The 10828-nt window shown below is 49.3% G+C and overlaps 1 long non-coding RNA gene across 1 annotated transcript; it reads right to left on the bottom strand.

The window, feature by feature from the left end:
* Positions 1-4303: 4303 nt before the first annotated feature.
* LOC145519057 (uncharacterized) lies at positions 4304-10458 on the bottom strand. Its single transcript, XR_014063497.1, has 3 exons — positions 10354-10458; positions 8667-8866; positions 4304-5431 (listed from the first exon to the last, which is right to left on the bottom strand). It is a non-coding gene; the product is annotated as an uncharacterized LOC145519057 (long non-coding RNA).
* Positions 10459-10828: the final 370 nt, after the last annotated feature.

Below are 10828 nucleotides of genomic sequence, written 5' to 3'. Positions count from 1 at the left end.
GAGTTTAGAAAAGGCAGAGGAACCAGAGATCAAATTGTCAATGCTCGTTGGATCATAGAGAAAGCAAGGGAATTTGAGAAAAACATCTGCTTCATTGACTATGAGAAGTCAATGATTCACATTGACTGTGTGGATCACAGCAAACTGTGGAAAGTTCTTCAAGAGATGGGAATACCAGATCACCTTACTGTTTCCTATGAAACCTGTATTCAGGTCAAGAAGCAACAGTTAGAACCTTACATGGAACAACTGACTGGCTCAAAATTGGAAAAGGAGTACAACAAAGCTGTATATTGTCACCCTGTTTATATAATTCATATGTAGAGTACATAATGCAAAATGCCAGGCTGGATAAATCACAAGCTGGAATCAAGATGGCCAGGAGAAATATCTATAACCTCAGATATGCAGATGATACCACTCTAATGGCAGAAAGTGAAGAGGAACTAAAGAGCCTCTTGATGAGGGTGAAACAGCAGAGTGGAAAAGCTGACTTAAAATTCAACATTCAAAAAACTAAGATCATGGCATCTGGTCCTATCACTTCTTGGCAAATAAATGGGGAAACAATGGAAACAGTGACAGACTTTATTTTCTTGGGCTCCAAAATCACTGCAGATGGTGATTGCAGGCATGAAATTAAAAAACACTTGCTTCTTGGAAGGAAAGCTATGACAAACCTAGACACCATATTAAAAAGCAAAGGCATTACTTTGCCTACATAAGTCCATATAGTCAAAGCTATGGATTTTCCAGTAGTCACGTACGGATGTGAGAGTTGGACCTTATATAAGCACTTAAGAATTGATGCTTTCAAACTGTGGTGCTGAAGAGTCTTGTGGCTCTTGAGAGTCCCTTGGACTGCAAGGAGATCAAACTAGTCAATCTTAAAGGAAATCAATCCTAAATATTCACTGGAAGGACTGATGTTAAAGCTGAAGTCCCAATAATTTGGCCACCTGTTGGGGAAAGCCAACTCACTGGAAAAGACCCTGATGCTGGGAGAGACTGAGGGCAGGTGGAGAAAAATGGGACAGAGGATGAGATGGTTAGATGGCATCACTGACTGAATGGACATGAGTTTGAGCAAACTCTGTGAGATGGTGCAGGACAGGGAAGCCTGGTGTGCTACAGTCCAAGGGGTCGTGAAGAACTCGACACGACTTAGAGACTGAACAACCATAATGAATGCTGTGATGGGGTCTCAGCGACGTGGAGAAGCTTCTTACCTGGCACAGGTAAGGAAGAGATAAGAAGGGCAGGGCATTTAGTAGGAACTCAGTAGATTGTTCGCGAAGGGAATAACACACAGTGGAGAGGTGCTTGGTGGAGGCGGGGAGGTCAGATCTCTCCGCCTCACCCACTGGTTCGCTCCCAGCCCTGCCAACTCCCACCTGAAGTGCTGGCTCATCTCTAGGTTCCTCCCACTTGGCTTTTGCTTTTGATTTACAAATGGAACACACACAAGTGCATGGGCAGGCACATATGCATGTGAGTGCATGTGAGAACACAGGCATGAACATGTCCACACATACGTACATGCACATGTGAAGTGAAGTGAAAGTCACTCAGTCATGTGCAACTCTTTGTGACCCCATGGACTATACAGTCCATGAAATTCTCCAGGCCAGAATATTGGAGGGGGTAGCATTTCCCTTCTCCAACCCAGGGATTGAACCCAGGTCTCCTTCATTGCGGGCGGATTCTTTACCAGCTGAGCCACAAGAGAAGCCCAAGAATACTGGAGTGGGTGGCCTATTCCTTCTCCAGCAGATCTTCCTGACCCAGGAATCGAGCCAGGGTCTCCTGCATTGCAAGTGGATTCTTTACCAACTGAGCTATGTTATGTGTGCGCTTGCAAATACCATGCAGGTACACACACACGAACTCCTAGTTCTGACCTTAAACTACATGATACAGCCTTCCCTCGAACCTTGATGCAGACCCAGCCTCCCAGACAAAGGCCAGTCCCCAGCTCTGCTAGGTTGGTATCTGCCCAGGAGGGACCGGGTTCGTCTTCCTCTCTCACTCCCCTACCCCACTTCTACAGAATCGGGGTCACAAGGTTCAGCACAGCCTTCTTCACACAAACCCCTCCTGCCACTGCACTGCTTGTCGTCCAGCCCCTGGGGGCGCAGGGATGGGCTTCCCCAGCTTCGCACCCTCTCAGTGTCCCCAGCAGATAGCACGGTGACACGTGTCCCAGAAGGCTGCGGCACTGAGAGTGTCTGCAGAGCCTGGACTGGCAGACGGACAAGGTCTGTGTTCTCAGGACCCTCAGAGCTGCCCCCAGCATCCCCTGCATTAGCAGTGCTCCTCTGCCCTCCCCCCAGCTTTCCCTCCACCAGGAGTCCTCCCCCCGTGTACCTGCGAGTGAGCTCCAGCAGCCTAGTGAAGCTAGGAACCCATGCGCAGAATGCATTTTAAACACAGAAACACAAAGGTTACAAAGAGCCCAAGGATACAGAAAGCCTGCTCCCTGCATGTGAACTTGGCAGGGGAGGGCCTGTTCCAGCAGTGTGTGTCCCCTCCCTGTCCTTGACACCTCTTATCAGGTGACCCTCTCCAGGTCAGGGGTGGGGGGCTGGAGAGTGGGTTACACAGGACGAGGGGATCCAAGACAAAAGACCTGCTCCTGGGGCTTTGTGAGCAGCCGTGGCTGCTGTTCTGTACAGAAAGATGGGAGTCGTGATTTATCGTCTGCAGAGCTTGGGTGGATACGGGAGGTGGGGGTGGACAGAGCTGTTCTCACAGATAAGAGCAAATAATTGTTTCCACTGCAGGGCTGTTTTTCAACCAAAATCTGTGGACTTGGGAAGTACTTTCTTTGCTTTTATTGTTGATTCCATGAGGCATTCTATATATTAAGCATTGAGACCAGCCAGAAGATAAGTAAAATGAATCCAAGGACCACACCAGCTCCAAGTAGAAAAAGAGCTTTTTTTTTTCTCTAACCAGTGGCAAAGCAGAGGCAATCAAATAATTCTTATGAGATTTCAGGGTTGTTCTTTTTCAAACTGGGTCTATTTCCCTTTAATGACAGTTGTGAGAAGTCACTTTTAAGAAAGGGCTTTGCCACAGTCATCAAGACAGTATGGTACTGGCACAAAGATAGAAATATAGATCAATGGAACAAAATAGAAAGCCCAGAGATAAACCCACGCACCTATGGACACCTTATCTTCGACAAAGGAGGCAAGAATATACAATGGAGAAAAGACAATCTCTTTAACAAGTGGTGCTGGGAAAACTGGTCAACCACTTGTAAAAGAATGAAACTAGAACACTTCCTAACACCATACACAAAAATAAACTCAAAATGGATTAAAGATCTAAACGTAAGACCAGAAACTATAAAACTCCTAGAGGAAAATATAGGCAAAACACTCTCCAAAATAAATCACAGCAGGATCCTCCATGACCCACCTCCCAGAATATTGGAAATAAAAGCAAAAATAAACAAATGGGACCTAATTAAAATTAAAAGCTTTTGCACAACAAAGGAAACTATAAGCAAGGTGAAAAGACAGCCTTCAGAATGGGAGAAAATAATAGCAAACGAAGCAACAGACAAACAATTAATCTCAAAAATATACAAGCAACTTCTGCAGCTGAATTCCAGAAAAATAAACAACCCAATCAAAAAGTGGGCCAAAGAACTAAACAGACATTTCTCCAAAGAAGACATACAGATGGCTAACAAACACATGAAAAGACGCTCAACATCACTCATTATTAGAGAAATGCAAATCAAAACCACAATGAGGTATCATTTCACACCAGTCAGAATGGCTGCTATCCAAAAGTCTACAAGCAATAAATGCTGGAGAGGGTGTGGAGAAAAGGGAACCCTCTTACACTGTTGGTGGGAATGCAAACTAGTACAGCCACTATGGAGAACAGTGTGGAGATTCCTTAAAAAACTGGGAATAGAACTGCCATATGACCCAGCAATCCCACTGCTGGGCATATACACCGAGGAAACCAGAATTGAAAGAGACGCATGTACCCCAATGTTCATCGCAGCACTGTTTACAATAGCCAGGACATGGAAGCAACCTAGATGTCCATCGGCAGACGAATGGATAAGGAAGCTGTGGTACATATACACAATGGAATATTACTCAGCCATTAAAAAAATACATTTGAATCGGTTCTACTGAGATGGATGAAACTGGAGCCCATTATACAGAGTGAAGTAAGCCAGAAAGAAAAACACCAATACAGTATACTAATGCATATATATGGAATTTGAAAGATGGTAACGATAACCCTATATGCAAGACAGAATAAGAGACACAGATGCATAGAACAATTTTATGGACTCTGAGCGAGAAGATGAGGGTGGGACGTTCTGGGAGAATAGCATTGAAACATGTATATTATCATATGTGAAACAGAACACCATTCCATGTTCGATGCATGAGACAAGGGCTCAGGGCCGGGGCAATGGGATGACCCAGAGGGATGGGATGGGGAGGGAGGTGGGTGGGGGGTCCAGGAAGGGGAACACATGTAAACCCATGGCTGATTCATGTCAATGTATGGCAAAAACCACTACAATATTGTAAAGTAATTAACCCCCAACTAAAATAAATAAATTTATAAAAAAAAAAAAAAAAACCTAGATGGGAGTTGCTGTACAACACAGGGTGCTGTACATCAAAGCTTGGTGCTCGGTGATGACCTAGAGGGGTGAGATGGAGGGGTGGTGGGAGGAAGACTCGAGAGGGAGGGGTCATAGGTATACTTATAACTGGTTCACATTGTTTTACGGCAGAAACCAAGACAATATTGTAAAGCAATTATCCTTCAATTAAAATATTTTTAAAAAAATTGGAAAAAAAGAAAAAAAAAGAAAGGGCTTTGAAATTGGATAGAAAATGTCTCGCATGTTTACTTTTCCTCTTCCCGTGAAATTCGGATAAGATGTGAGCGACAGGCAGGGTGCTTGATACCCCAGGCTCAGCAAACACAAGCTTCCTTCAAACCTTGTCTCTGGGAATCAGGACGGGAGATCAGAGGTCTAGGAAGCGCTCTGGCTGGGATTCGGCCCAGATGGGATAGGCGATGGGTCATCACGCCAGGTGAGCGTCTGTTTTGAGGTCTTAGCACCTTTGTGCACAGGTACTCAACAGGGAAGCCCCACTCTGGGAGCTGGGATGGAGACAGATGCCAGATCTTAGGTTCTGGGCTTCAGTCACCGGCAAGGTCATGCTGGGCTCTGGTCGGAACCTGGTATCCATCAGAGAAGCAGGAGTGGCAGGGACAGTCCACTAGTGGGTGTTGTTCAGTCGATAAATCCTGTTGGACTCTTCGACCCCATGGACGGCAGCACGCGAGCCTCCTCTATTCTCCACTGTTTTCCAGAGTTTGCTCAGATTCATGTCCATTGAGTCCGTGATGGCAGGTGGTGCCTTCACCAGACTTCCTAGAGACACAGGAACCAGGGGTGTTAGGGCCCAGGCGTGAGTCTCATCATCACTGTTTACAGTTCCCCACATTTACAGCAACATCATCAACTCAGTGAACAAGAACCAGATTCGGTCATGCCTGCTGGTGCAGGGCCAGGCTGGTGAGCTGGCCTGTGGGTTTTCCTTGGCTTGGTGGCCCAAGTGAGGGCTCCAGCCTTCCTCCCCAACGCTGACCATCCACTAAGCCCACGTGGGGGTGCTGGTCTGACTCTAGGACCCCAACAGCCCCCTGCATGGATGAAGACCCCTGCACCCTGTCCAGTCCACTGGAGGCAATCACTGAGAGAAGGGGGATCCCCAGGTAGCATGAGACTGGGGGCTCAAGCACAGGAAAAAGGACCAGAATAGGTTGTCTGAAGCCCAGGTGGCCCTGCCCGTGTTAACAGTCCTGTGACGGTTCCGAACACAGCCCAAGGGTGGAGACAGAAGAGAGGACAGTGCCCATTGCCCCTCCCTGTAGGGACGGTCACCCTCACCCACCCCCATCACCTCCCTGTACAGCCCACCTCGGCCAGTACAGCTTCTCTGTCCTCTGCCCCCAACCAGGTCCATGTACATCTAAACCCTGAGGAGGAGAAGGGGCCAACAGAGGATGAGATGGTTGGACGGCATCACCAACATGATGGACATGAGTTTGAGCAAACTCCGGGAGTTGGTAATGGACAGGGAGGCCTGGCGTGCTGCAGTCCATGGGGTCACAAAGAGTCAGACACGATTGAGCGACTGAACTGAGACCCTGAGAGATGTGGGTACCAGCTGCCATCTGATGCAGTCATCTGAAGAGTGTCCAGGAGACACTCTGATCGCAGAGCGGGACTCAAGGTGGGGGTGAAACTGACCAGTCTTTAAACCAAGCCTGGCCTGAGGTGGTCACCATCACCTGTACTCACTTTCCAGAGCAAGTCCTGACCCCTCCAGGCCCCCGGGAGGCGGGGAGGCTGGCCGAGGCAGCTGTGTGTGCATTTATGCAGCAACCCTCACATGGCACTGCCTACCTGCTCTAGGGGCTCCAAGGACACGACCCCCGGGGAGCCCCACACAGTTTCAATGGGAGGTGTGACGCCTGCACCCGTTTCACAGATGAGGGAGGGAGTCCAGAGAGCTCTCATCTCAGCTGCGCATGGTCCCCAAGCTGGTGAGCGGTGGAGCGGGAACCCAGGACAGCTGCAGGCAGAGGTGGAACAGGGACCCAGCACAGCCGCAGGCAGAGGACCATGCCCTGAGGGTGACGGATACACCTGTGCATGCGCTCTAGGTCGCTCAATCGTGTCCCACTCTCTGCAACCCTAGGGACCATTGCCCACCAGGCTCCTCTGCCCGTGGGATTTCCCAGGCAAGAACACTGGAGTGGGTTGCCGTTTCGCTCTCGAGGGGATCTTCCCAACCCAGAGATTGAACTAGCATCTGCTGCGTCTCTTGCATTGGCAGACGGATTCTTTACCACTGAACCACCTAGGAGTGCATTGGCAGACGGATTCTTTACCACTGAGCCACCTAGGAAGCCATTCTTAGCAAAAAGAAATACGAACTGGCAGAGTAGCATTGACATGTATACACTACCTTGTGTGAAACAGTGGGAAGCTGTCGTGCAACACAGGGAGCTCAGCTCAGTGCTTGGGGTAGGGAGTGGGAAGCAGGTTCGAGAGAGAGTGCTACGTGCTTAGTCACTTCAGTCATGCATGACTCTTTTGACCCTATGGACTGTAGCCCGCCAGGCTCCTCTGTCCTTGGGATTCTCCAGCCAAGACTACTAGAGTGGGTAGCCACGTCCTCCTCCAGGGGATCTTCCTAACTCAGGGATCCAACCTGCATCTCTGGCATCTCCTGCATTGGCAGGTGGGTTCTTTACCGTTAGCACCACCTGGGAACTCCCTGGAGGGAAAGGATATATGCACACAGATAGCTGGTGCACAGTGTTGTCCAACAGAAACTAACACAACATTGTAAAGCAATTATCCTTCAATTTAAAAAATTAAAACATAAATTGCTTAGATATCCATATTTACTTATCTTCTCAATAATCACATGAAAAGTGAAAAGTGACAGTTGCTCAGTTGTGTCCAACTGACACAACCCGATGGGCTATACAATCCTGGAATTCTCCAGGCCAGAATATTGGAGTGGGAAGGCTTTCCCTTCTCCAGGGGATTTTTCCAACCCAGGAATTGAACTGGGCTCTCTCTCCTGCATTGCAGGTGGATTCTTTACCAGCCGAGCCACCAGGTAAGCCCAAGAATACTGGAGTGGGTAGCCTTTCCCTTCTCCAGCAGATCTTCCCAACCCGGGAATCAAACTGGGGTCTCCTGCATTGCAGGCAGATTCTTTACCAGCTGAGCCACCAGGGAAGCCCCAATAATCACATTTACGGCTTTAAATCAGTATCATGAGTTCTCTTGAGAAGGGGTCGGGAGCTAGGATGAATTCTAGCGTGAGTGATAGAGCAGACTTAGGCAGGTGTTCCCCCAAGTCCTGCCATGGACGGGTCGGAGAGTCAGGCTGGCCGCCAGGTGACAGGGCAGGAGCGGCCTCCCGGGACGGAGCCAAGGGGACACAAGTACTCGAAGAGCCGCGGGAAGCCTGCTTCTCCCCCCCCCAAACACCTGGGAGCCAACTGACAGCCGCGTTTGGACGCCTTTTTGCTCGAGGACCACATTTAAATGTAATAGGTAGTGCTGTAATTACAGACACCCTGAGGTGAGTTCCTCTGTGGAGAAGCATTTGTATAATTTCAGAAATTACCTCGTTTTTATTTCTGGTTGCAGAGTTTAGAACTTTAATACCTTCACATTCACATAGAGGCGTAGCAGAGAGGAACCTGGGATCCTTGTTGCAGGGGGACAGCATTTAATGAACATCTGTGCTGGGCCAGACTCCAATTATATATAATCTCCCACACTCAACTGCTTCCTTCATGAAATATATATAATGCCTATTTGATAGGGCTGTCAAGGATTCAGTTAAATGGGATAAAATAATGTAGCCAGGGACACACAGCTGGGAAGAAACAGAACTGGAATCACCCCCGCGGTCTCCCTGGTTCTCACCTCACAGCCTCGCTGGCTCCCACGCACTGCATGGCCCTGCTCACGGAAGGTGCCAGCTCTTTCTCCCTGCGAACCTCTCATACATCTCCCGAACTGGATTAATTCCATAGCGGATCAACCCCCACGCCACCACTCTCCCCCCACTTACATGTTCACCTAAAATCTGCGTGGGTGCACGTGTGCTCAGCTGCTTCAGCCGTGTCCAGCTCTCTGCTGACCCATGGACTGCAGCCCTCCAGGCTCCTCTGTCCATGGGATTCTCCAGGCAAGAACACTGGAGTGGGTTGCCATGCCCTCCTCCAGAGGATCTTCCTGACCCAGGAATTGAACCAGTGTTTCCCATGTCTCCTGCAGTGCAAGCGGATTCTTTACCCACTGAGCCACCAGGGAAGACCCCACCTAAAATAGTTGCGTTACTAATAAGAGAAAGTACTGCGCGGTGCACACAGTTATAAACTTCAGAATTCACTCGGCAATACTCACCAAGTCCCTACGGTTTGCAGGGACTCTCCCGGGAGCTGGGGGTGCTGGGGCCTCTGCACCCTTGAGTTGACATTACAGAAGCGGGGAGGAAACAGAGAATGAACAATCCACAAATATAAAGGAGGAGCTGTCAAGCTGTTCTGCGAGCCACGCAGAGAATGCTGTAGACCGACATCCAACAAAGGCTTCCCCGTAAAGGTGAGTTTGTACAAAAGAGACCTGGAGGTGTGTATTCCTGGCAGAGGGAACAGCTGGCGTGAAAGCCCTAAGGCAAGAGGGAGCATCTGTACCCGATGACTACAAGGAGATAGCATGGCTGGAGGGTGTAGGAGAAAAGAGCTGCCTGGATGAGGTCAGGGTATCACAGGGAAAAGGCAATTCTAACTTTTCTTGTTGGAATTGCTTCTTGGACTTGCCCTCCATTGCTTTTGTTATTATAATCATACATAATGGCTTGCCTCAGAGGACCCTGCCCCTCTGCCGGACCCTGCCCCTCTGCCTGACCCTTAAAGTGCCTTTGTTCAGGACCATGTCTACCTGTGGATGGCAGGAAGGAAGAAATTAACACATTCCCCTGCCTGAGGCTTGGCAGGAAGGAAGAAATTAACGCATTCCCCTGCCTGAGGCTTGGCAGGAAGGAAGAAATTAACGCGTTCCCCTGCCTGAGGCTTGCCATTTCGGGAGATAGTTACAAGAAGAAAGACCTTCTCACCTGGTATCTTCGCCTTCCCCCATCTCTGTTCCATAAAACAACCTGGCATCCAGACCCCGATAAGGTGGTTATTTGGAGACATTAGTCTGCCATCTTCTTGGCCTGGAGGGATGACCTCCAGGATGGGCAGCTTTGGAGAGATGACCTCTAGGATGGGCAGGAAGCTGCCCCAGGATGAGGGCAGGAGATGAGCAGAAACCACACCCCATCAGGATTCACAGCCAAGGGCAGGGGGATGGGTTTTATTCTGAGGACAATGAGAAGCCTAAAGGTGGCCTTGAGCCTGGGAGAGCACAGCCTGTTTTGCATCACGTTGTGTGCGTTTAGATCTCTCCGCTGCTGTGTGCGGAGTGGACTGGGGGAGGTCAGGTGAGGAGTGGAAGCAGAGAGTGTCTCCCACAGAGGGAAGGTGGTGGCTTGTGCTGGAGGGCGGGGGCAGGGGTGGCATTTATTCAGGAGAGAACAGGAAAGACGGGCAGCAGGACTTGGTCAACTAAAATAAATGCACAACTAAGAGTTGAGAGTTAAGTTTTCTTTGGGGCAATATGAGGACTGCAGCCCGGGAGACAGCACCTCAGATATAGCTCCAGAGATGGGAAGGACAGTATGTACGCAATCTTGGCAAAGGGAGAGTACTTACAATCAAGCACATATTTTCTGTAGAAAGTTTCTGCTGGTCTCATGAAGCTTCTGCTGGTCACGAGAAACAACGGCCACCAGGAAGGATTTTAGTGCTTTTCTAGATCTGAGGAGATACAAGAACGGGCTCAGAAACTCAGCTCCTGAGAATATCTAACTATCTGAAGACTTGTCCTGCCAGTTTTCCTGGAGCACAGAGCGCTGCCCTCCACCATTTCTGTGCTCCGCCCTGAGCTCCTTTCATGGGGGGTTGAAGGTCAGCAGCTGCAGCGGTACCTCATTTAATCTTTGTAGAGGTAGGTGGCAAACACCCATGGCAAGGGCCAATTTGTGGTTGACAAGTTGATGAACTGGACAGGGGCTGTGTGCAACTGAACCATTTTCTCTAATTAACCCATCCCCAGCCAGCCCCGAGCACAGCTGCACTGAGAGGGGAAAAGATGTCCCTGCCCTACTCACTGTGGTCGTGGCTACGT

The sequence above is a fragment of the Giraffa tippelskirchi genome, chromosome 8, assembly GCF_054371585.1.
Source record: "Giraffa tippelskirchi isolate mGirTip1 chromosome 8, T2T-mGirTip1v1.2.pri, whole genome shotgun sequence".
Lineage (NCBI taxonomy): Eukaryota > Metazoa > Chordata > Mammalia > Artiodactyla > Giraffidae > Giraffa > Giraffa tippelskirchi.
This window is presented reverse-complemented; position numbering and strand designations above follow the sequence as displayed.